This window comes from Rhinolophus ferrumequinum, chromosome 15 (assembly GCF_004115265.2).
Source record: "Rhinolophus ferrumequinum isolate MPI-CBG mRhiFer1 chromosome 15, mRhiFer1_v1.p, whole genome shotgun sequence".
NCBI lineage: Eukaryota > Metazoa > Chordata > Mammalia > Chiroptera > Rhinolophidae > Rhinolophus > Rhinolophus ferrumequinum.
The window spans coordinates 33,546,866-33,573,074 of record NC_046298.1 but is presented as its reverse complement, the minus strand read 5'-3'; the positions used below and the strand labels follow the sequence as shown (position 1 = coordinate 33,573,074).

The following is a 26,209-nucleotide window of genomic DNA, read 5'->3' as shown; positions in this document are numbered from 1 at the left end:
CCTGTCTGAGCATCACCCTTGGGTGCTCGGTCCTGGGTGAGGAGTCACATGACTTTTCTGAGTCTTCTTTGCACATCCATTATGGCGGATTTAAGACAGTACTAGAGACAGCAGAGCAGCATGAAAATAAAGGAGGCCCAGAAGAAAGAGGACACAGCCTACACCCTATCACTTGTTTAGGACGAGACCTTGGACAAATCTCTTTGGGTTCCATTGCTTCATCCACAGATAGGGTTGCAGTTAAAGTCAGATTTCAGATAAACAATATTTTGGTATAAGTAGGTCCCACATATTGACTGGGACACACTTATACTGAAAATTCTTCATTATTTATCTGAAAATCAAATTTAATTAGGCATCCTGTATTTTTATTTCCTTAAATCTGGCAGCCTTAACCATGAAGGATTTGAATTCTGCATCTAATAGGATTGTATTCAGCTGCAAATGGTAGAAAACCTAATAGCAGTATAAACAGGGTTATTTGGTTTTGTCCACATAACAAAAGCCCAGAGGCAAGTGGTTCAGGTTGGTGCAGTAATGATGCCATCTAAGACCAAGGCTCTTTTTGCAATCTCTGTTCCACCATCCTCTTACCTGTGGCTTCCTACCTGCAAAGGGGCTGCACCACCTCCAGGCGTCACATCTGTATCCCAAGCAGGAAGAAAGAGCAAGAGAAAAGGTGCGGAAGACAAAAACTGGGCCAGCCCCTTGTTATAAGGAAAATTAAGGCCTTTGTAGACACCCTACTCAGCAGATTTGATGATAGGGTCCCAGTCCCCAACTCTAAGGCCCCTCCCAAACCAGGACTTTCTGGCTTCTAATTTCATATCTTCTCTGCTGTCTTCAAACAGCCTCCACACCCATGACCCCCTCAACCCAGCTGTGGTCCCACAGGGTCAGTAGAGCAGGTGGCGCCACAACCCTTTGACAATGACCATCCTCACTGAACTTGGAGGCTGGGGACAGACCACATGCCCACAACCCCTGGGCTGAGGAGTCATTACCACACCATTCTTGTCTAAAGGGGTGTCCTGAGAGAGCAGGCAGTGGGAGCAGGGATCTGGGGTCCCCAGGCTCTTCCCCAAAGGTTCTGGTCTTTCTCTGCAGGTTTCTACTGAACGTCATCTGAGGGGGCAGCAGACTCGTGCCCCTGGAACTTGACTGATCTTTTAAAATAAAGATCCAGCCTTTGCCCCTGGGGTTCTGAACAGCAGCATTTCTCTTTTCCATATTCTCTCCATCACCTTTCCAAGTTACCAAGAGGAAAGGAGGACCAGGAGCTCCCCTGGGGCCCTTCTCTCCCAACTTTTCTCTCCTTCAACTGGTTTTCCTCTACCTAGCTGCTTCCTGGTCTCTCTGACAATCACAGTACGGTGTTGATTTATTTCTAGAACATTGTCTCCTGTGACTCAGCTTTGACGGGTGGCACGCTCCATGCCACCTCTTGCCTCTGTCCTCTGTCCGAGACCTCCAGGCCCCATAAGAGCTGGGTGCTGCTACCCTTGTGACAACCCGTCCGGGTGCTGCCCACAGCCCACCATCCTCCTCTCGTGCCCTGACTACCCCACACTCACTCCTTCCACACCTGGCTTTGCACTCACAATCTCTGCCACACCCCTACCCACAAACCCGCCATCATCTGCCAGGGCGCTTCTAACCTCGCTTCCCCAAGCAGGCCCCCTCTGCTCTCCAGTGGGGAGGTGCCCCCATCTGTCACAGACCATCAATGGTCACAGCACTTATCTCTGTGACTGTCTAGTTCACACCTGTCAGACCAGGGCAGCGACGGTCCCACAGATCAGTGCTCTTGGCACTTGGCATAGAGCCTGCCCCGGAATGGCTGCAAGTAAACAGATAAAGGGGTGAGTGACCCAACCCCTTTATCAATGGAAATGGTCTTGGCCCCATTCCTACTTCATTCCTCCAATGCTTGTTGAACGTGAGCACTGTGAGGCAAGGTTTTCACTCTGCTCACCTCGAATCTGCAGCCCTGGATAGTGCCTGGCACAGCTGGGCACTCAGCTCACGGTGGGTGAGCAAATGAACACACCTGGAGGGTGAAGCTGGGGGAGGGGGGCTCCGAGAGGAGTCTGCGTGGAGCCCAGGGGAATGAGTTTGAATCCCTTCCGAAGGCCTTGGCAAGCCAGTAAGGGGTGACCGAGTTGGACTCTCTGTCTGCCCCAGGCCTCAGTCCCCCAATCTGAGAAATGGGAATTTCTCCCTCTCCACCCCTGGGGTTCTTCCACGAACAAAGCAGTGTGTGGTCCTCAAGGACACTCAAGAACTTGAGTGTCTCCACATGAGAAATCTTTCTTCCTCCATCCCCACCTCCATCCCCCTTCACCCTAAGACCCTCGCCTTAAAAAAACTTCTCCTTTCCCTCTATGAAGAGTTCCCCATTTGAGGTGACCACACCACCCTCAACTTCTCCCTGGAGTTTCAGGTTCTTAGTTATTTTAGGTCTTCTTCCCCACACTGCCTGCGCCCAGAGCGCTTTCCTCTCTGGACAGGCACCGTTGTTGTGGTTCTGGGACTCCCAGCACCCCGACCTGTCTTCCTTAAGCCTCCCCGAGGGTTGGGGTCTGGCCTTTCCTCTCTCCCCTCACCCCTTCTGCTCCATCGCTTCTCCCCTTGGGGGAAGTGCCTGTGGTTCAGAAGGTGCTTCAGTTCTGGGTCTACTTTGATTTTAAAACAGCTTTGTTGAGATAACTCACACAGCATACGATTCACCCATTTAACGTGCACAAGTTCAGTGGTTTTGAGTATAGTCACAGAGCTGTGCAAGCATCATCACCATATAATTTTAGAACAATTTCATCTCCTCTAACGGAAACCCTGAACCCCTTAGAAGTCACCCCTAGTCCTGGGCAACCACCAGTCTTCTTTTACTCAGCATGATGTTTTCAAGGTTCATCCACATTGTAGCATGTGTCAGGACTCATTCCTTTTTCTGGCTGAATCATACTCCATTGTTTGGACGATGCCATCTTTTGCGATAACTTTGCTCAGCTGGGACAGTGCGACAACCTGGATATAAACCCAGACCGAATGTCTACATGCTGTGTGTCTCGGGCGAGTTACCGTCCCTCTCTGGGCCTTGGCTTGCAAGTTGTACAACGGGGCAATGAGAACAGCCACACAGGACTGGTGTGAGGATTCAGTTGGGGGATGTGGGTGGAGGGCTCTGTTTGGGCCGTAGGTGACTTGCGGGTGCTGGCTGTCACCTTTTCACCACTGTACCTGGGCTTTGAGGGGTGACAAGAGGTACTTTAAACTCTGACCTAGTCTGTGCTCCATGCATGGCACTGTTGTCTGAGTTACATCTCAGCCCCTCCAGGCCTGCTGCCAGCTGGAGACCCAAGGAGCCCAGCTGTGGGGTGGAGGTATTTCAGGGGCAGCCACAAGTGGCAGAGCAATTCCAGGAACAGGCTGGGTTTCCTGATTAGTGAGCTCTAGAGCCTTCTGGAGCACTTGGTGAGAGTGAAGATTCTAGGCTCCCTGAAGAGACTCGTCCTCAGTGGGTCTGACCCGCAGCCGCCGTGGTGTACAGACAGTCACAGGGCTCAAGTCCGGGGATGGCTTATATTGTGGGGGAGAATATGACAGCTACTCAGAGGGGCACCCCCAGCTCCAGCTACGACCATGGGGATGGGTCGTGTGTTCTAGGACTCTGGGTTAAGGTGCCCTGGCTGACTCCTGGCAATGAACGAAAAGGTAAACCCATGGGACAAAAAGGGAGAGTCTACAGAGGCTCAAGGTCTTCCTGCCTCTGCCCTGGACAGAAATGTGAGCAGCCTCCAGCGTCCGACCGTGTTCTGGGGCAGCAGGGTGGTCTCTGGGGCCAAAGAGCTGACCCCAGAGCTCCCCAGTGACGTGCTGTGTCCATGGGGCCAGGAGGTTGGGTGAAGTCCTCCGAAGCTCCCCACTGTGGTCAGGTGAGCAGCGCAACCTCCCCCATTGCTGCGAGCTTTGCTTTTACAGGACGTTCCCCGTGATGGGGGTGGTCATGACCCCTAACCTTGACTCAGTGATTATCCTTCATCGTGCACAAGAAATAAGACCCTCCTCCCCAGGTGTTTCAACCTCTTCACCCGGAGGGTCTGCGTCACCTCTAGGGCTGGGACCTGGCCTTAGGACAGCCACAGAAGCTCAGGCCACTGTTCTCTCCACCACATCCCAGAGTTTCCTCCCTGAATTCCCAGGGGACAGTACACTGTGATGGCCTGGCCTGGGTCAGGGACCAGGCAGCTGTGGCTGAGGGCAGGGTCACAGGTGATCCTTGACTGGGCGGCTGTTGTGATGGAAGGAGGTGTGTCGTTGTGACGGGTGGGAGCCTTGTCGTGGTGGTGGGGCCCCACTGGGGTTGGTGGAAGCTGGAAGTGTTGGTGACCACACTCAGGCATGTCGAAGATGCAATACACACAAGAATCACTAAGAAACTGGACTGTTTAGCTCAGAAGATAAAAAAGCCTTGCCAGTGTGTGTGGGGGATGGGCATCTCTCGGTTCTGCTAATCTCTCATTCCCGGGAAGGCTTGATTCTGCAAACCAGCACTAGTCCCAGAGCAGGCAGGCACCACTGGGAACCCTAATTGTAATCTCCCCGGCTCAGCAACACAGCAGAAGGCAAACTTCTCTTCCATGAACAATGTCTGACCCCCGGGAAGGATCCGGGTGTTGCTGGCTAGCCCCGAGGTGACCGGAAGGAAGGTGTCCTGCCAGGAGCACCGTCTGGTCAGAGGCCCTGACTGTGGCCAGAGGGCAGGTGTGTCTCCAGAAGAAGAGGGGCACCATGCAATGCGGGTACCCCACACCACACATCTCCCCTACCAGGTGCTGCCCACACATTGTTAAAAGCAGGTCAGGGGGGTGCCCATCTCCCTGTGTGACACATGGAGGCTGAGGCTTGGGGAGATACTAGGTCCCACAAGGTCCAAAGGCTACAGCGAGAGTGGGAGCTGCTTCCCTCAAGGGCATCCAGAGATCTTATGCTGTTAAGATTTATAGTCACAGAAAAACAATCCCAAGTATTTATTTTCCCAGGAGTAAATTATGACTTCAATAGGCCGAGATTCTGATCCCTGGGCACTGAGTAGCCATGAAAGGGGCTTTGCCATCTGGCCATCACACACAGCCTAAGAACAGAGAAGTTCACCCCATCAGTGCCCCTTCCCCAGCCAGGGTAGCCCCCCCCACCCCACCCCTGCCCAGCCACCTCTGCGCCTGCGCTGCCCCTGCCAGGAGCCCCTCAGCCCTCTCTGCCTTCAGATCCTGCCCACATCCTTGAGCTCAGCTCAAATGTCACCACATCCAGAGCTGTGGGGGTGAGGGCAGGGGGTGCAGGGGAGGGGCTGCCTCGGGGCTGCTTCTAGAAATCTGTCAGCCGCTGAACGCAGCCTCTCAAGGGCAGGGTCATGGCTCATCTTTCTGGGAGGACCCTGGGCGCACGGGCTCAGTTTTTCGCACACTCATTCATTTCATCAATCCCCGAGTGCCAGCTGGACCAGGAACACGAGGCAGAAATAAGGACAGTGGCTCATCAGTTGGGAGTGTCTGACTTTGGGTACCCAGGGATTTGCTTGTGGTCTTTTCTGCCACCCCAGGCAGGGCAGGGAGAAGGGGAGGAAGGGCTCTTTGCCATCCTTAGCTAGTCTCTTCTGTCAAGGAAACAGCTTTCCTGGCAGCACCGGGAGAGCTGACAGGCAGGAGGGACAGGGGCTGCCCTGGTCAGACCCTCTGCTGGATGGGCTCCTGTTCCCCTGAACAAGTTTGGGACTCCGGCAAGAAAAGGCCTTTGGGGATCCCATTCCCCTTCAGACCCCTGCAGTGGTTCTCCTCATGGAGTTGAGACATGGGGACCATGTGGAGGGAGAAGAGAGCCTCTTCTCTGAGGCTGTTTCCCTGTCTGTGCCGTCAGTGGTTGCACCTGGGGAACTCAGGGGTCTCTTCCTCTGTATAACGAGCCCCCTCCCCACCTCTCCTCAGAACCAGGCAGGTGGCATCTTTCTTTGTCTGTGTCCTGTTGTTGAGGGTCACAGACCCAGGACAGTGATGGTGCCCCAGACATACTGTGGACAGACTGAAGGACAGGGAGGACGAAGGGGGTCCAGGAAATGCACCCCAGGCACACCCTTCCCGCCCTGGTTCCTGTGTTGTTGCCCCTGAGGCAGGTTGTTTTCTGGGAATAGTTAAGGAATAAATGGGGCACAGCTGGGTTTTTCTTTGAGGGTGAGGATGACCCTTATTCGTTCCTTCGGCCGTTCATTTAACAGCAAACACAACAAAGGGGACTTGACAGTATCCTGTGTGGATTCTGGATTCTTTGTACCCCAGAACACAATGGGGGCAGGAAGCCAGAGCCATAGCGTTAGGGGTCCCCCACGTCCTGGGAGAAGCCACAGATATGTGAGCAGCTGTGATTGGGCTGTGGGGGGCTCACAGGACAGCAGCGGGGAGGAGCTTGCCAGCAAGATGTTCCAGACAGAGACAGCTTTGTGTGTACCTGAGGGGGCTGGAGCTGGAAAGCGTCAGTGAAGGGAGGTTTATCTCAGGTGGAGTGACAGGACCAGATCCATCTTTCCAAAAGCTCTCCCGGTGCCCTGCACAAGGACTGGAGGGCATCCCGGCTCCAGAGGTAATAAATGGCCCTGTCGGAGAGGAAGATGCATGTGGGCTTGGAGATCATCCATCCCGAGGCCTGCCCAGGTCTCAGGTTGACAAATGGACCTTCTCTACCTTGGCACCGCAGCAGGCAGGCCCGTTTTTATCACTCGTACTCACAGAGCTCAGCTACCCACAGCAGCTCCCAGCTCAGTGGGCACAGTGGGGCTGCCAGGGCCAGGGGAGAGCACAAACCACCTCCCTACAGTGACCAGGGGGTGAAGTATGTCAGTCAGGATGTGCGGTGGCAGGTGACAGGAACCCTGCTCAGGCATAGCTCAGGCAGGACCCAGGACCAGGAAGGTGCTGGCTCAAGTCACAGACTTCAAGGAAGGGCAGAATGGCTCTCTTAGCTCTCTCAGAGGAGATGGCCCCGGGCAGCTCTAGGCGTGCCTCCTGAACAGAGCAAAGAGAAAGTGCCTCTGTTCCAGTTCAGAACATTCCAGAGAAGGATTGTGATTGGCCCAGCTTGGGTCACATGCCCTCTTCTTGGCTCACTCACTGCAGCTGTAGGGGTGAGTGGCTGAGACTGGCCTGCTGTGCTCTGGGGCCAGGAGCAGTTGTCCGACCTGAACAGGGGCTGAGAAGCCCCTGCCTGGCAGTGGGTGAAAAGAGGGGACAGCCATCCCAGTTACATACTGCAACGGTGCTTTTGAAACTGTTGTTTTTCTTATTTAATAAACCAAAAAATAAAACAAAAAATACTGATAAAAATCCAAATATGCAAATAAGATTTAAGAAGGTGAAAATTAAAATGAGAATAGTGATACCTCTCAGAGAGAGTTACGTGAAGATTGCATGAGATCATGCAGTCACTCAACAAATACTCAGGACACGATGGCATGCCCCTGCCTGGGGAAGAGAGAAATAGTAAACAAATAAACCACAGATAAATATGCTAGGAGTGCGATGAAGGAAGAACAGGTCCCACCATCCAGCTCAATGGGAGGGCCCTGGCCTCTCTGAGGCTGCAGCAAAGGGCCCAGAGCGTGTTCTTGGTGGAGGGCATAACCTGTGCAAAGGCGCTGAGGGAAACGCAGGTGGGCCATCAGGCAGGCCACATCCCAGCACAAGCTGAGCGCTCCAGAACAGTACCTGCTATTATTGTTTCATGATCGTGAGACCCACAGAAATGTAATCCAATTCCAATCACTGGCCCTCAGGGGAACTTTAGGAGGAAAACCCTAAAAGTGAAAGAGTTTATTGTCTCTTTTGTATTTCTTCTTGTGGTACCTATTCATATACTTTGCCTATTTTTATCTCGTATGTTTATATTTTTATTAATTCTTCAAAGCATTTTTGCATACAGCACTATTAGTCCTTTGTTGTACATATTGCTAATATTCTATTCCCTTGTAGGATTATTTATGGCCTCTTTTGGTTCACAGTAGTTACACTTATGTAGTCAAGTCATTCCAAGGTTTTTTTCCAGGTTTCTGGGTTTCCTTTATTATAGACGAATATTATACGATGACTTATATTTTCTTTTAATACTTTCACTGTTTTGCTTTTCACATTTTCCCAAATGAAGTGGGGAATATATAAGTGTTTTCCCCAAAATGAGATGGCAAATTGCCCTGACAGCATCTGTTGGACAGTGCACGCTTCTCTGGGGATTTTAAATGCCACCTTGGTCCCACTGACATTCTCTTTTACGTGTACACAGTGGCCAGTTTTCCTGCAGGATGTTTCCCACTGAAATTGAACAAAAACAGATGCGAGGGAACTCAGAACTCGTCTTTGGGCCACACCACAAATGTGGGAGCCAGTCAGCAACTATCCTTCTCATGTGAGGACACGGAGGCTTAGAGAGTTTCAGTACCTTACCTCCAGTCAGGATGGGAGAGTGAAGGAAAGGAAGAAGAGATAAGTGAATGAGCCTGCTTTACAGCGAAGACTGCCTCGTGCTGCAGAAACAACAGCATGAAAAACCAAAGAATGACAGAAGCGGGAAGGTGGGGGCAAAGTTGGCCACGCACAGAGCCCTTGGGTAGCGGGGGTCCCCTCCTGACAGTTCCTAGGCCTCCGCCTCCACACCGATTTCTTCCTTACTCGTCATTTGATGACAGAACATGGCTGTCTTGCCGTGTTCCCTTGTTAAATAGAGGGATGGTAGTCCACACGAGGTATTAAGTTGGTGCAAAAGTAATTGTGGTTTAAAAGGTTAAGAATAATTGCAAAAACTGCAATAACTTTTGCACCAACCTAATACTAGTCTTTAATTTAACTACAGCTTTCAGGAGGACGTTGACATCACTTCTAACTTTCATTGTTACACAGTGCTGTTGATATAATACACATCTTCTGTAGGTAAGTCTGAGTGTAGAAATTGCTGGATTGATGTACAGCTCTTGATAACTATTGCCGGAATGCCCCGTGAGGGAATATTATCAGTGAATATTCCCGTAGCCTGCACCGTCACCCACACTGGATATCTCTTTTTTTGTTTTTTATAAATTTTATTGGGGAATATTGGGGGACAGTGTGTTTCTCCAGGGCCCATCAGCTCCAAGCAGTTGTCCTTCAGTCTAGTTGTAGAGGGCACAGCTCAGCTCCAAGTCCAGTCACCATTTTCAATCTTTAGTTGCAGGGGGCGCAGCCCACCATCCCATGTGGGAATCAAACCGGCAACCCTGTTGTTCAGAGCTCGCACTCTCACCAACGGAGCCATCTGGCCGCCCCTGGATATCTCCATTTTTAAATCTGGCCTTTTTTTATAAGTGAGAAACACTATCAGATTATTTAGCCCATGGTCCTTTGAACAGAGAGGTTCACTGTTTCCCCACACCTTGTGGTTCTGGGCACTTCTTAGGTGAGAAGTCTGTGGAAACCTTTCTCTAACTTCATCCAGAATCCCTCAGGAGAACTGGAGGTGAGAATGCCGCCAGAAGTGCAGGGGTGTAGAGAACCAACTGCTGGAAAGTTTCCAGTCCTGCAGGTAGGAGCCTCCTAAGACGGTGGCAGGTTTTCCGCCCAGAGCACTGAGGCCACATATGGGTCTTGCAGCCCCTCCCAGCAGCCCCCAGACCCTTCGAGAGCTGCCTCCTCCTGGGCTGCTCATGCTTGGCTCCTCCCTGCAATCTGGAAGGGAGATCAGCAGCCCTTCCACGGCTCCTTCCTATGACCGTCCCTCATGGTATGGACAGGCTGGCGGACAGGCAGACCGGGGGCCGGGGGGCAGGGGTCACTGGCCAGATAATAAGAGGAAGAAGCAGGGGAGAGCAGGCAGCAGTGCAGCATAAAGAGGTGTGGGCGGGGGCCCTGGGCCGAGCAGCCTCCATCCCTGCAAGTCCTGGGTCTCCTGGGTCTTTGTTCCTTATCTGTTTGTAACCTGCCACAGGGCTTGTTCTGGGGTTTGAATGAGAGGGCGTTTGAAATCACCTACCATGTTTCCCTGAAAATCAGACCTAACCAGAAAATAAGCCCTAGCATGATTTTTCAGGAGGACATCCCCTGAACATAAGCCCTAATGCGTCTTTTGGAGCAAAACTTAATATAAGACCTGGTCTTATTTTCAGGGAAACATGGTAGCACTGCACCTGCACAGGTGGGAGACAGCAGGCAGCTGCTCTGCACGGGAAAGCTTCTCTGAGGCCGTCTGTCTGGAGGCTGCATTTGGCCCAGCCTGGAACTGGGATTTTAGCTGCCTGGCTTTGCACACACAATAATTAATGACTCTGCCCAGAGAACTTCACAGTTCTCTCAACGTGACCGCCATCCTGATTCTTTGTTGGGTGTTCCTAACTAAAGCTTTGACACAGTAAAAACAAATGATCTGGAATCAAATGGTTGGGAACCCCAGAAGCATCTCTCAGGACTCCAGGATTCTGAGGCACACTGAGCTAAGTGGAGGGAGCCCCACGGAGGAAGACGGGGTCTTGTCTGGCAGGGTCTGTCTAGGTACTGCTGGTGCCCACATCCTTAGTCCCCACCCACACACCATGCCCGACCTCTGCGCACACCCTCTGACTCCCGGCCACCTGTCCCTGTGCCCTACTCTATGACTCTCCTTGGCCACCATACAGGAGGTCTCAGGCAGGGGGTGAGGGTCTGGAACAGCCCTCATCCAGAAGGGACAGGAGCTGCTGCATAAATACATGTCCTCCAGCCTCTCTAGAGATGGCTCTGAGGGCCTTTCCCGGGGCTCGTAGGGTCTCCTGGGGTTTCCAGAGGATGGAGCTCCAGCAGCCATAGGTGGATAGGCTACTTTTGTTGGTTCCCTCCCTTCTGGCCTCACTCCTACTCTCCTGCTTGGGCCTCCTAGCAGCCACCCCTAGGCAACTTCTGGCCTTGTTTGTGTCTACCTCTGGGCGAAGCAAGGAAGATAGCACCTGGCCACTCATGTGCCTCTTGCTCCCGGACAAGTCATTCCACCTCCCAGAGCCTGTTTTCCATTCTCAGAATCCAGGTAGGAGTTTAGCCCACCTGCAAGGCTGATGTGATCAGGACGGGGAGACTGCCTGTGAATGGCTTGAGGCTTTGGGGCGCTGTTTCCCAAATTGTCGCCTTAGACTACCCAGAATCATCTCCAGGAAAGGGCAGACTGATGATTATAAGAGGTTCCTGGTCCTGCCGTCCTTTTAATCCCATTTCATCCCAGGGGAAGAAGCTGGCAGGGTCTGGCTGAGCCATGTGGGGAGCCTGACCCAAAGGGAGAAATCTGTAATAGAAATCTGTCTTCATTTAAAGTTTTGATATTTTGCTCATTATGGATTTTTGTCATTGATTCTAATATTTTCAATATTGGGTTAAAATGATTTATCTTGAATACTGAGTTCTTTGGTGCCCCCCCTTACATTTTGTGCCTAAGCACTTGCCACCCTACTCCTGATCACGCAAGTCTTCTTTTTCACAGTCGCTCCAGGTAATTCTGATATATATTAAAGTTGGAGACCCTCTGCATCAATGGTGATGATTAATAAGTCACAGCAGACCTCAAATGGCTGAGATCAAGGAAAGCATATAGTCTGGGTGCTTTTTGTTGCAAGAAACAGAAACCTCAGCTACAACTGGCTTAAATAATAAGGAAATTTATTATCAAATAGTCCAGAAGTAGGGTGGGTTTCAAGGTTGATTGATTCAGCAGCTCAACAGTGCTCTGAGGGACCCCATCCTTTCCATCCATTTGTGTCCCCCAATGTCAGCGTCATCCTCAGGGTGGTAGCCATAAGGCAGTGGCAATTTCAGGGTCACCTCCAGACACTGCAGTGGAGAGAGTTTCCTCCCTGCATGTGGGAGCCAGGGAAGTCCCCAGAAGCCCCTCCCCTCATGTCTCAGTGGCTGGGGTTGGATCACATGGCTACACCTGAGCCAATCACCAGCAAGGGAATAGGTTCTTTCTGAAGAGGCAGAGGGCTGGGAGCTGGCCAGGCTGGGTCCAGTGCAAGACCAGGCCCAGGAATGGCTGGAGTTGAAAGGGATGGAGATTTAAACTAAGTGGGGGTTGTGCTTACAAGAAAGAAGAGGGGGATAGTGCAGAGTAAGGTGGTGGGCCAGGGGTTCAGGCACATAGGGTTGCCGGTGGAGATTCCAAGAAGGTGTTTCAGATGAATCTGACAGTGAGTTCCTTGCTGACAGGCAGAGCCACCTTTGTGCGGATGGAGAAAGGGCCATTGCCCCTGAGGCTGCTATACCTGCCTCCCTTGCCTGTTGGCTGGCGCAGTGCGTTCCCTGCACAACTTTATACAGCTGTCCCAATGCCAGGTGGATAAAATGATCCCACAGCCTCCTCTTGGCCTTCCTGGTGTGTCTGTGCATGGGCTCTGGGTGAACCTCCCCTTCTGCGAAAAGGAGCCATCCCTGGAGCTGGCTGGGTTGGGCCAGTCTTGGGTGAGGGTCCAGGGAAGAAAGCCAAGAGAGGCTCTGCAGGGGCAGGAAGCTTCCTGGCTGGAGCCAGGACTTTCTCTGCTTTAGGTTTCTTTCCCTTCATGGTCAACGTAAAGCCCTGGAATCTGATGCCCACAGCAACCTCAGCTGATGGCCAGGATAGGACGCCACAGGCTTGGCCCCAAATGTTATCCTTATTCTCAGCTTCCCTTGTTTAGTCACCCCTCTCTCGTTTCCCAAAAGAAGGTCTGGTCCCATAGTCTCCACATTTGCAGCAAACACATCTGTTAACAATTCTGGCGGTTTCCAAGTTCTGCTTGCAACAAAACTGAAGGAGGCCGATGGAGTTGTCAGCTGATAGTTATTCAAGGTATCTAACTGTGGGAAGAAGGCCACAGTGATGTCACTAGAGCACAGCAGCCTTTCATCCTGATCTATTTATATGATTGAGGTTTCTTGGGCTTTCACTTTAAAAACCCACAATAGGAATGGAATTAATATTGAACCCTGTCTTTTCCTGGCACTAAGTAATGTTCATGCACAAATACACAAACTACTCAAAAAAAAAACACTCTGCTTCATCCCTCTTTTTAGAAGAGGTATTTTCAATAAAAATATACTTCTGTGTTTAATCTCAAAATGTGTATGAAGCTCCCATTGTTTGTATCAGTTACATACTACTGATAATTACGATGATAACCCAAACCAGAAGACAAACAAATTTTAACACAAGAAAATATTTAAATCTTGACATTTGGGTTTATTTACATAGTGTGATAGGGGAATCAAAAGGCTTGCAAACTGAACATATCTTAGGATAAGATTCTGTCAGGTGAAATGGAAATATGCATTAAGAGGGAAAAAGGAGCTGTGTAAAAATCCAGGTGTTAAAGAAGAGGCAATTCGTGTATGTTTTGACTATTGCACATACCCTTTAAAATGTCATTGATATCGCTTTTTTTCTTTGATCTGCTGTTTTTCTAAATTAATGTAATTTATTTTTCTGATTAGTTTGGGTTTCCAGAAAAATTGAGCAGAAATCATGGAGAGTTCCCAAATATCACCATCCCCCCAGTTCCCCATATTATTAACATCTTTCATTGGTGTGACAATTTGTTACAATTAATGAGCCAGTACTGATATATGATTATTAATTAAAGTCCACAGTTTGGGGGTGGGGGGTGGGAGATGAGGGTAAGGGGGATCAAATATATGGTGATGGAAGGAGAACTGACTCTGGGTGGTGAACACACAATGGGACTTATAGATGATGTAATACAGAATTGTACACCTGAAATCTATGTAATTTTACTAACAATTGTCACCCCAATAAATGTAAAAAAAAAGAACAATAAATAAAAATAAAAATAAACATTAAAAAAAAAAGTCCACAGTTTACACTAGGGCCCACTCTTGGTGTACATTCTATGGATTTGGACACATATATAATAACATGTATCCACCATTATAGTATCATACAGAGTAGTTTCACGGCCCTAAAAAGCCTCTATGCTCTGTCTATTCATGCCTCCCCCCACAACTTCCGGCAACCACTGATTTTTTTACTGTCTCTGTAGTTTTGCCTTTTCCAGAATTTCATAGAGATGGAATCATGCAGTATGTAGCCTTTTCAGACTGGCTTCTTTACTTGCAATATGCACGTAAGTTTCCTCCAGGTCTTTTCATGGCTTGATAGCTCATTTCTCTTTATGGATGAATAATATTCCATTGTCTGGATGGACCACAGTTTGTTTACCTCTTCACTTTTTGAAGGACATTTCCGTTTCTTCCAAGTGTGGGCAAGAAAGCTGCTATAAATATCTCTGTGCAGATTTATGTGTGGACATAAGTTTTTAATCCTTTGGGTAAATAACAAGGAATATGATTGCTGGCTCATATGGCAGGAACGCGTTTCATTTTGTAAGAAACTGCCAAACTCTTCCAAAGTGGTTGTGCCATTGTGCATTGCCACCAGCAGTGCATGAGAGTTCCTGTTGCTCCACATCCTCATCAGCATTTGGTGTTATCAGTGTTCTAGATTTTGGCCATTTCTAAGAGGTGTGTAGTGGTATCTCAATTTGCATTTCCCTGATGACATAGGATGATGAGCGTCTTTTCATGTATTTATTTGCCATCTCTATATCTTCTTTGGTGAGGTGTCTGCTCAGACCTCCGGCCCATTTTTTAACTGGCTTGTTTGTTTTCTTACTGTTGAGTTTTAAGGGTTGTTTGTATAACAGTCCTTTATCAGATAATGTATTTTGCAAATATTTTCTCCCACCCTGTAGCTTGTCTTTTCATTCTCTTAGTACCGTGTTTCCCTGAAAATAAGACCTAGCCGGACAATCAGTTCTAATGCGTCTTTTGGAGCAAAAATTAATATAAGACCCGGTCTTATTTTACTGTAAGACCGGGTCTTATCTAACATAATATAAGACTGGGTCTTATATTAATTTTTGCTCCAAAAGACGCATTCGAGCTGATTGTCCAGCTAGGTCTTATTTTTAGGGAAACACAGAATGTCTTTTGCAAAGCAGAAGTGTAAAAATTTAACAAAGTCCAACTTACCCAATTTTTCTTTCATGGGTTGTGCTCTTGGTGTTGTATCTAAAAGCTCATTGTTTCAGCTAAGGAGCTGTGTGAAAATTTAGGTGTTAAAGAAGAGTTTATTCATGCATTTTTAAGTAGATAATGGTGGCTATCAAATCACTATGGTTTCATCAGCCACCGTTTTATTTTAAAATACCCATATTTGCAGTATGTCAGATTTTCTACTGTTGGTAGCTATTAAACTTCTGTTGAGGTGTTTTAGATGTAACAAAAACATATCTGAGGGAGTGTGTAGTCACTCAAAATTAATTTTAGAGACCGGTGGGTCTGCAGTGGCTGATGGCATGGACTCCTGTGCCAGGGTGGCCTGGTCAGAGCCCAGCTCTGCCGAAGGCCAGCCTATTACATTTGAGTACCCAAGCACGCTGGGCCCCAGTGTCCTCATCAGGCAAACGGGGCTGGTGGCAAGACCCACTCCCAGGATGGTGGTGAGGGCCACATGGAAATGGCAGGTGAAGCTTGGTGCACCTGGCTAGGGCTCTGTATGGCAGTTCCTGCCAGTGTCAGGGGGAAGAAAGGGCCTTTACTGCACAGGGATGTTTCTAAGTTGTGTCTTTGTGAAAACCCTGAGCTGGGAACTGCAGGGTTTGGGAAAGAGATTAGATGTGGGTGCAGCTTTTTAGGGTTCCCCATCCAGGAGGAACAGCATGTGTGGAAGCAATAGAAATTGCAGTTGGAGAAGACCAGACAGGGGTTGTTTTCTAAGATACTTCAGGGGCAGGGCCTCAGGAGCACCCAGCTTCAAGTCAGAAAATCTGGGTGCTGGCCCAGCTTTGTCCTCAGGCAGAACATGTTTGCTTTTGGGGGATGAGGGTTGGGGGAACTAGAAGCTGAGGAAGAGCTGGCTTCACCTGGGGAGGCCACAATCCAGGAAGAAGGACAATGACTTTTTTTTTTTTCCAATTTCACTGGGGAACATTGGGGAAGTGTGCTTCTCCAGGGCCCATCAGCTCCAAGTTGTTATCCTTCAATCTAGTTATGGAAGGCGCATCTCAGCTCCAAGTCCAGTCGCCATTTTTTTCAATCTTAGTTTCAGGGGGTGCAGCCCACCATCCCATGTGGAAATTGAACTGGCAACCTTGTTGTTAAGAGCTCACACTCTAACCAACTGAGCCATCCAGCTGCCCCTCCAGAAGCTCAGCGGCAGCTCGTTGTCTTCAATCTAGTTGTGGAGGGCACAGCTCACTGGCCCATGTGGGAATCGAACCGACAACCTTATTGTTCAGAGCTCGCGCTCTAGCCATCCAGCCCCCCTGACAGTGACTTTTAAGTGACTTGGACTCCTGCCTCTATAGACACTGACACATTGGGGCTGCACAGGGGTGGGCACCCTGACTCCCAGCTCCACAGCTCTCTGCTGTGGCTATCCTGCTCTGGACCCCTCCATCCAGCACTTCAGGGTGGCTCCTTGCCTTGGTGCTCACTTGCACATGATTGGGTCTCCTGGTCAGTGAGTTTTGCCTTGCCCACCAGACTGCATATATCTTTTGGGCAGGGATGGGATTCTACTTCAATGTCATCTCACAGTGCCCAGGAGTTGTGACTGGGTCGTTTCCAACGTGAGAAACCAATCCATGGGAGGCAATAGGGAGACCAAGTGTGTGAGAGGGCGGCATGGACATTCAGCCTCCACCTGTGTGGGCCGTGTGGCTGTGGATGAAACGTGCAAATTGTTAGTCTCAGTCCCTCTACCTGTAAAATAGGGGTTTGTGGGGACAGAGTCCCAGAGAGCAGGTTCCAGGCTCTTGGCCTCATGTGGAAAGGTGCTGACTCGGGTATTAGATGGCCATCAGCTGTAATCACATGGCCACCCGCTGTGGCTCGGTGGCCATCAGCTGTTACCAGTTAGCCATTAGCCACTAATATAACTGTTGTGGCTATGCTGGCAAGGGGGTTGGTTGGTGGGCAGAGAGCGGATTGCAGCTAGCAAGTGGGGCTGGGTTGGTTGGTCGACAGAGAAGCGGAGGGCGGAGTGCAGATTGTGTTGATCCTACTTCCTGTATCTCGCTGGCAGCCAGGGAGACTGGGGTTCAGGAAGACCCCCTGTTGAGGTACTGGCGGATGTTTGCTTTTGTGTCTCGACCAGCCGCAATACCATCGAGAATATAGTGGTATGAACTCCCCTATCTATGGCTCCATTGTTGTTCCTTTTTGGCCTCTCCATATCCTGCGTTCTTGTGCGGGGAGTGGGACCAGAGACCCTGCATGACAGGGTTCCACTAACATCTTCCTGGCAAGTGGAGGAAAAGTAGGAGAATGCAGAGATGGTACTCAGCTCAGCGCCTGCCCCTAGCAAACCCTCCTCCATGCTGACAGCTACTGTGGTGACTCCCTGTGACTGCGATGCGGCTGGGCTGGACTCGCTGTCAGTCTGACCCAGTCACAGCACAGGAAGAAGCCCTGCCTCTGCTGGCTTCTTTCGTCCCACCCGCCACAGTTCTCTCAGGTGGGAACAAAGAAGCCTTTTGAACTGACACAGGCCCGGAGCGTGGCCTCCGATGATTGCAGTTTTATTCTCAGTGTTTAGGGATCCATGATGTCTCAAACGGTTTACAGCACCCTGCTTCAACCAGCGAAGTTGCGGTTGGTAATTTAGCACAAAGAACTGAAATAATGTGTTGTGTGTAGGGGTGGAGCTGCAGGGGACCCCAGGCCCAAGTCGGGTCCAGCTTCAGCTAATGCTCCACCTGAATTCAGTGGTTGTTTGGGGCAGCACTTACCTCCCTATCCAGCTGAGAGCCCCTGAGGCTGCTCCAAGCTGTCTGTTTGCTGTTAAATCACCCCACCTGGCCCACTTTTTTGCACGTTAACATCTCCAAAATCTAAAGGCATCTAAGGATGATAGCAAGGAGCATGTTCTTTCTTAGTAGCACCTAAAACAATGGTGCATCTTAAAATCAATGCTGTCTCAGAGTCCATGAAATAAGGGAATCAGTATCGATAAATATTGGTGCATAAAGACTGGGGCTTAAGCAACATACGTGCTGCTTTTAGATCCTCATTCTTCTGTGAAGAGGGGCTCAGGACCCTCTGCTCTTCCTCAGGGACTGGACTGAGCTTACACTGAAGCACATTCTGAAATCCAGGGGAATGTAGATACTGGACATTTGTGTTACAATTAAATCATTCACCACACCCCCTCTTATTTCTAAGAGGACAGAGGCCCCGTGAGGGACGCTACACAGCTACTTGGTGACTCAGCTGACCAGATCCCAGCTCAAGGCCCCTGGGGGTAGCCACGGGAAGATGAGGTCCTTCCCCAAAGCCCCTCAGTCTGTATTTCTGATGGCTTCCTCTACCCAGCTGTTCTGGTGGACAGAGCTCAGTCAAAAAGAGGCCAAGGGTTAGGGAGAAACAGGTCCGTGGAGTAAACCAGGAAAGAGGACAGTTTTTAGCACATTGCTGTATTTTTATACTTGAGAATTGGGGACCTTGGACCTTCGCATGCAGATTTATGCCAAATGAGATGCAAATCAGGGTCCTGCTGTTCTGAAGTTCCTTCTGTCTCCTAAGACTGTGACACTCGGACCCCAGCTTGTCTCTAAGAAATAAAGTGAGTGTGAGTTGGGGGAGGAAGGAAAAGACACCAATTTTACTAAAATGCTGTAATCGGGCAAATGGGTCAGATATGCCTCAAAGCACTTCAGGGAAAGAGGTAAATCGGCTGGTGGGGGGAGCCAAGTGGGGTGAGGATAGGCCGGGGCAAAGAGAGACCTGGGGCATTTCTGCGGCTTGACAGTAAATGAATGATATGCAAATGAGCGCAAAGCACAAGCAGTTGCCTGGGCCCGCAGCGGCCCAGAAGCGCGGGATCTTGCGCGTTCTGTATTTTCGCTTGGGTTAACTCCAGGCAGGACCCGGCGCGCTGGGCGCGCCGGCCAGGGCGGGCCTGCCGGGACGGGTGGCGGGGGAGGTCGCCCCCTGCCGGCCGAGCGAGGAGGCGACCTGGCCCTTCCCGGGCCACGCGGCGGGCGGCCGGGTGGCGGGAGGAGGGGCGCCTGCCTCTAGCCTCCCGCCTGGACGCCAGACGCCGCGACTCCTAAAACTGTGAGGCGGGCCGCGGCGGACTGCTCGAGGTGGGTGTGTGCAGCGGCGCACTCAGCTCCAGGCCCCCGCCCGCCCGCCCGGGGCGCGGCCTGCCAAGCCGGCGGGGGTGGGCGCGAGCGAGGGGCCCGCCACGCACGGCACCCGCGCTCCCTGCACTGCACCCATACTGCTACCCACAAGACCCCCGCGTCCCCCCACCCCCACAGCACCCCGCGCTCCCGCACACTCTCTCAGCGCTCCCCACTCCGCCGCACCCGGCGCTACTCTAGCGGGCACCCTCCCCCACAGAGCAGCGCGCATCTCTCTCTCTGAGGCACCCTGCGCTCCCCCACTACAGAAGAGCGCTCCCCCCCCGCACGGCACTCCACGGATCAGCACACACACCCCACTCCCACCCGCTGGATCAGCCCTCCACACTCGCACCCGCGTTCAGGGCCACTGGCTGCGCCCTAGATCCCCCAGCCGAGTTCGCAGGGCGCGCCCTAGGGTCCACGGCTGCCCCAGGGCGGGGACGGGGGCGGCGGCTCGCGGAGCCCCTCTCCAGAGCCGGCCCCGCACGGAGCCCCAGCCCCTCTCCAGCGGCCGGCGCCCCGGGGCGGAGCCGAGCGCGATGGGCGCCGAGCTGGAGGCAGGTGGCGCAGCGGCGGCGGCGGCGGGGGGCAGGAGGCGGAGGCGGAGCGCGCGGGGCGGGGGCCGCGGGGCCCCGTGAGACACTCGGGTGAGCGCGCGGCAGCCGGAGCCTGGCGCCCGCGAGCCAAAGGCGCGGCGGCTGGACCGGGCGCGGGCCGGGGAGGCCGGAGACCGCCCGGGGCGGTGCTCGCGCTTTGTTCCCGCGCGGGCGGCCGGGCGGGCGGAGCGAGCGGCCGGAGCCGAGCCCGGGAATGGCCCAGGCGGCCGCCCCGCGCGCCCCGGCCCCGCCGCGCGCCTGAGCCTGGTGCGGCGGGAGAAGACAGCGCGCGGATCGCCCCCAAGTTACGGAGGCGGGGACCGAGTTCGAAGGAAAAGCCACTTCAGGAGCCAGGTCGCGAGAGTGCGATCGTCTCCGTCCGCCGGACCTCAGGACCGTAAGTGCCCCGTCTGTCCCGCGCGCCGCTGTCGTTCTCACCCCGACTTTGCCCGTGGCTGCCGTCCCGGGGTCTTCTCGCAGCCGCACCGAGTGCACCGGCCGCCGCGACACCCCCTCCCCACTTTGCAAAGTTGGAGCCCACTCAGCACCCACCCACTTGGGCTGAATGTCCCCCCACCCCAGGTGAGCCAAGAGCTTGATCTGCCCAGACATGTGGTCAAACTTAAGGTGGGAACTGCATTGGAAGGGTGGGGAGTTCCGCAGGCTCCCCTGGGGTGTCTGGGCTTCCTGACAAAGGCCCTGGACCAAGTGACAGGAGACTGGGAGGGGGCGAAGAGAGTCACCCTAGGAGAGATGGAGGTGCCAGTGGCCTGGCTGGAGAGGGGAACCAAAGCTCCGTCCAGCCCCTCCCCCTCTTGTTTTGGTTCCTGGTCCTGCCACCCAGGCGAGTGGTGGTCAGGGGTTCAGCGGTCTTGGGGTGAAGTCTTCTCAGACACCCCCAGGGGGCCCATGCGTGGGGAGAGGGGCTGGAAAGACCTTCCCTGGGGTCCTGACATCCCTGGTGCCGCCGGTGCAGCCCCGTGGCAGCGATTATGCTCACACCCTTTGGGAACCGTCCATCTGCGTGTAGGGCAGGCTGAGAGCCAGGCTGTGGGAATGGCAGGGAGGGAGGTGTGAGCCGATGTAGAGGGACAGATGGCTGGAAATTCAGCCCTAGACGGGCTTACGTGGAACAGAAGGCAGTGGGGCTGGTGGAAAGCCACACTGTGAGCCACTGGGCTCTGAACACACAGCCCCAGGCTGTCCCTCCTTCTGGCCCCTGGGAACTGTGTGCTGGACCCAGCAGCCACAGCGTAGTAGGTAGATCCCTGTAGGTATGGGGATCCCTGCTTCCCCCTGCCGAAAACCCCCCAAAAAGCCTGTATTCTCCACTGTTAGGTCCAAGGCATTAGGTCTGTTCGAGAGGCCAGGGAGAAAAATATTTTCTTTGAGAACAGAGGAGACCGTATGCTCCTGTGTAGGGTGATCTGAATAACTGTCAGGTCCCGTCTTTGACCCTGTGGCCAGGATGCTGCTTCATTATGTCTACATGGGCGTGTGTTTCCTCCCCTGGACCCAGAAACAGGAGGTTCCCAGGGCGGCCACCCTCAGAGGACAGGGTTTGGCTGGGGACAAAGGGGGCTAGCTATTCTGTGTCCTAGCATTGCTCTTGCAAGTTGCTGCAAGGTTTGAGAAACTTCTTGAGGTTGGGACCCCAAGAGGAGAGGTGGGCTGGACCCTGTCGGGCCTAGCCCTCACCTGTCCCAAAAGCAAGGCAGGCCCTGGCATCCTTTCTCCAACAGGGGCAGGGGCATGTCTTGCCCACAGTTCCTGGGCATGGTAGTAGAGAGCTGCACTGTGACATGCACTGGAATGGAGCTGTGTCATTTGCCCCACCCTGACCGTCTGTCCTTTGGATGGGGGAAACCCGAAAACTCTAGTTGGGCCCAGGAGACAGAGGGTTCTGTTCTGTGCAGCCAAGCACACTGTGCCTAAAGAGCCACGCTGTCTGGGGCTATGTTGCCAAGCCACTCTTGTATGTTGAAAAGGAAAAGGGGAGAACGAGGACAAACTTGAGCCTTGGGGACAGATGTGGCATTCTGTATTCCCCGATAGCTAGACAGATGCAGGGCAGAGGAGAACATCACATCAGGACCAGTGTTCTGGCGGAATCCGGCTCTCTCTGGCGGTGCCTTGATCTATGTGTGATGGGAGGAAGGGACAGTCACGTGCGCATGGTACCCGCTTGCTCACAAGCCCAGCCAGGGCTGGTGGGCTGGAGGATTTCAGCAGAACGTCTTCGGCTGCCCACCAGCCTTTTCGGGTCCACAAGCTCTTCCACTGTCACCGGGTTATCCTCATAATTGAGTTACCACCTCCAGGAAATCTCTCTGATTTGGCTCCACATATTTTCATTTCTGCATGACTGGAAGAAATTAATTTTCCTTCCTACGCAAGGATCTGGAGACGCCGGAAGGCTGGGTCACTAATCCGCAAGATTCAAGCCAGCAGGGCTGGCACCTCTCAGAGGGCCAGCCAGCCGCTGCTCCCCAGGGGTGGCAGGAAGGGTGGGGTCTGGGCGAGGCATTTCCCTACCGCTTGAAACCATTGTGGGGCTCCTGTCCGACCTCCCCTTCCCCTGTGGCTCCGTAAGTGGGTTGAGTGTGGGGTCGTCTGATTCATCCTTAGCTTCCCGTGGCACCAGGATATCCAGGATGGTGGCTGAATTTAACTGATCTGAAATCTCTCATTGTGTGCGTGTGCGCACACATCAATGTGTTTAGAATCCAAAACATGGAAGAGGCTCTGTGACCCATCTCCCTGGGGTAAGGTGAAGAAATGCTCATAGTAGGTTCTTAATTAGTGGCACTCTCAGGGAGGGAACTGGCATTGCCGTGGGAGAACTCTGTCGTGCTTGTTGCCTCCTGCACTCATGCCACCCGCTGTACTCACCTGTGCGTGTGTCTGTCCCCGTGAACAGTCCGAGTGTCAGCATCTTGTTGAGCAGTTACTGTTGGCCAAGCCCCACTCAGCACTCACACTCACTGTCTGAATGTGTGTGACACCTGTGAGGCTGCTGGAACTTTCTCTATTTCACAGATGCCCAGAGAGGTGCATGTCCATCAAGCTCAAGAAGGGAGCCGGGTCTGACTGCCCTCCCCCTTGCCCCACACTGCATGACAGTGGCCACCTGGCCTTTGGCCCCAGCCTCTGCACTGGCCTTCCTTTGCCCAAGGCCCTCCTGTCCTCATCTCTGGCCTACATGTCAGCATTCCTCCCACACCTGCAGGGACAGGTGGCTGGCTGCTTGGTGCTGACAGGGGTTAATGCCCCAGATGTCAGAACTCTCACCTGGACTGGCCTCAGGCAAGTGGGACACAGCTGTAACTGACATCAGGAGCTAGCTGGGGCCAGGAGGGGGGGAGAACACCTCTGCCCTGTCTGGATCACGGAGGCCCAAGGCCAGCCCTATCCCATCTGTTCCCAGTTCTCCTTGGGCTCTGACCAGCCCCATCCTCTCCCACTACTCCAGGTGGGGGAGGGGGAGAGCTGGGAACAGATCATTGTTGTTCAAGACCCTCTAAGAGCCACTGGACACTGTCTGGCTACTATAACAGGGCATCCAAACATAGCATAACATTGGTAGGAATCCATATCTGGGCAGCTGGTGTCACCTCCCAGGCTTTGGGGGAAGGCGGCATCCTGAGTTCTGTCACTTGTAAATGCAAGAGTATGGCCTTGGCATGACTTCACTTATTGCACTGGCCATGATAAGTGTCCGTCATCCACTGGGCAGATAGTGAATGAAGTCCTATGTTGTGCCAGGCAGGGGGTAGAGGAGTATTAATGAGTACCAACAAAAGCTTACACTGTGCCAGGCTGCTCGCTGGCATGCTGCTGCCTTTCATTTGACCTTACAACAACCCTGAAGGTGGGCACCGCTGCTGTTCCGTTTTCCAGACAGAGATGCTGAGGCCCAGAGAGTTCCGTCAGAGGCAGGTGGGCAGGCCCCTGGCGCTTTCCCCATGTTCTGAATCTGGAGGGACAGTGTGGGGCCTGCAAGCACAGGCTTCCTCAGAGTTCCTGCAAATCCCAAGTACATCAATCACATCAGGAACCACTGTGCCCGAGGGAGGGGCAGGAAGAGGCTGGAAACTCCTGATTGCTGGGTGTCCATCTGGGGTGTGGTCTTTGAGGGCCCGGGCTCCCTGGGACCAGTTCACAGGGGTTGACTGAGGCTCTTTTCTGAACTGTGTCACAGCTTTTGGGGGACTGGGTCTCCCAGATCCGGGCCAGGCTGGACGGGCACCATTCTGTGTATTCCAAGAAATCAGTCGTTGCTGGCTTATTCTTGCTTATTCTTACAGCTCTTGGTTTTCCCAAGACTGTTTGGGACAATGAATCACACCTCCACATCCTTCCTTGGGGTCATGCCCCCAGATTTTTTAACAAAACTAGCAGGCCTGATTCTGCTTTTACAGTTCCCTGAGACTGAGTCCCCCCTTTACACGGGGCCCAGATAAAGGCTTGTGATGGACAGGGGCTGCAGGGGAAGGCCCAGCCCCCAAGTGCCTCTGAGGGCCACCTTTAGCCAAGAACGCTAATGCAAGCAGGGCTCTGCTGTCTGGAAGCAAATTCCTGGAGTGGAAGCGCCCTTGCAGCATCACTGGGTGGAAAGACCCAGGCGGAGACCTGGCATTCGGGATGGAAACTTACGATGATGAAAGTGATAAATAATTGGTGCCTGGTTCCCACTTCTGAGTTCACAGCCAGACCCGGGGAGCGGGGTGTAGGATTGGGCTGGAGCCTCAGACGTGCGAGAACCAGAACGTGCTTCCCGCCTTGCTGTTTGCAGCACGGCTTCCTGCAGCAATAAAACAGAAGTTAAGACTTCTGCTTTTCGTAATTCGTGGGACCTCACGGTGAGCCAGATGTCACTGGAAGGAAAACAAAGATGCGTAATAAGGACGATGTCTCTTTGCCGAGACGCCAGCGCCCCCTCTGCGGCTCAGCCTCACACTCTCGGCCGCCTGTGTCTGTCCCTTTCACTGTCCACACACACTGTCAGCCTCCCAGAGTCAGGTGCTCAGAGCCTCTCAGGCTGCCCCTGAGGCTGAGTGTGGTGAACGTGGCAGGAGGAGGTTTGGGGAAGATGTCTGGGCACTGAGGCATTCTTCTGTTTACTTAGGCAGAGAAAAGTCCACAATGGGGGCAGGGCAGGAGGAAAACGGGCTGGAGACACTCCTGGACCTCCCAGGGGCAGGGCAGGAAGGTTCCTCGTGCCCCAGTGGCCCTGGGCCACGTGTGGGACTCACAAGGAAGCCCTCTTCTGGTGGGCCTGACCTGGGAGCAGCCAGGAAAGGGAAGTCCTCCAGCTACTTGGGCCGCTCTTACAGGCAGGGAGGGGTGGTGTTGAGAGGCAGGGAAGATCATCAGGACCAGAGGAGGCCACAGTCCCCTGCCCGGCTTGAGGAGCCTCGACCCCGTTCACTGAAGCAGTGTGGAGGGGGGATGGGCAGCACGCTGGCTTCTTTGAGCCCCCCTGATTGGATTTGAGCCCCTACTCCGCTCCCAGTAGCTGTGTGACCATCAACAAATCACTCACCCTCTCTGTGTCTCTGGTTTCAAAAGCAAAATGCAGTCACCGGGCTCCTGTCTTTTCGGGTTGTGATGAGGTGTGAAAGGTCCATATGTGTCTGGCCTGTGGACATGGCTGTCACGTCTCTCTGGGAGGATATCAAGTGCCATCCTGGGGTTCATTGGTGGGTAGGGCATCAGCTGGCTCTGCACTCAAATCCTGTTTCTCCCTCCCAGTCCGCCCTGTGCGGGGGGCTTCCTGTCCCTGTGCCTGTGTCCTGCGCAGTCCAAGCCCCCATGCCTACTGACCTACCTCCTCACACCCGGGGAGACAGCACGTGCAGAGCCAAGCTCTGTGTGCTCTGTGCCACCTGGGGACACACGCTTCATTCCCCTCCCATCTCACGGAGGGGAAACTGAGGCTGGGCTCATCGTGTCCCATAGCTATTTGGTGGTAGAGGTGGGATTTCAACTCAGGAACCCCGTCATCTAACTCCACAGCCTCTGTGTTTCTGCCACACCAGGTCTCCAAACAGATGGCAGGGACTTTCCACCAGTCCTTGGGGTTCCAAGGCCCTTGCCTCTTGCCAGAGGGTCAGCAGCTCCCTCTGTGGACCATGGCTGGACTGTCACCTGGCCTCAGGGGTCCTTGTGTGTGTGACTGCACAAGTGGGGGTATATGTAAATGGGAGCATATAATGTATATGTGTGCAGGTGTGAAAAACAGGCAGAAGAAGGAAGTGTGACCTCCACCTGAGTGCCCTGGAACACTCGTAGGAGAGTCCATGGCCAGTCTAGGTGGCCAGAGCTGGTAACAGCTGAAGTGTGCATGCCAGGTTCTAAGCCCCACCCACCCATCTGGGCCCCGCTGCATTGTGACAAT

The 26,209-nt window shown here is 52.9% G+C and overlaps 1 protein-coding gene across 4 annotated transcripts in view; it reads left to right on the top strand.

Moving 5' to 3' along the window:
• Positions 1 to 26,209, top strand: part of CBFA2T3 (CBFA2/RUNX1 partner transcriptional co-repressor 3) — a 91,856-nt gene that overhangs the window by 13,752 nt on the left and 51,895 nt on the right. Inside the window, exon 1 of one of the 4 annotated variants that reach the window (XM_033128324.1) lies at positions 20,016 to 20,206. The exons of the other annotated variants lie outside the window; for them this stretch is intronic. The gene's annotated coding sequence lies outside the window, so the exon portion shown is untranslated. Of the gene's footprint in view, positions 1 to 20,015; positions 20,207 to 26,209 lie in introns of those variants that run through there. 4 annotated transcript variants of the gene reach the window in all.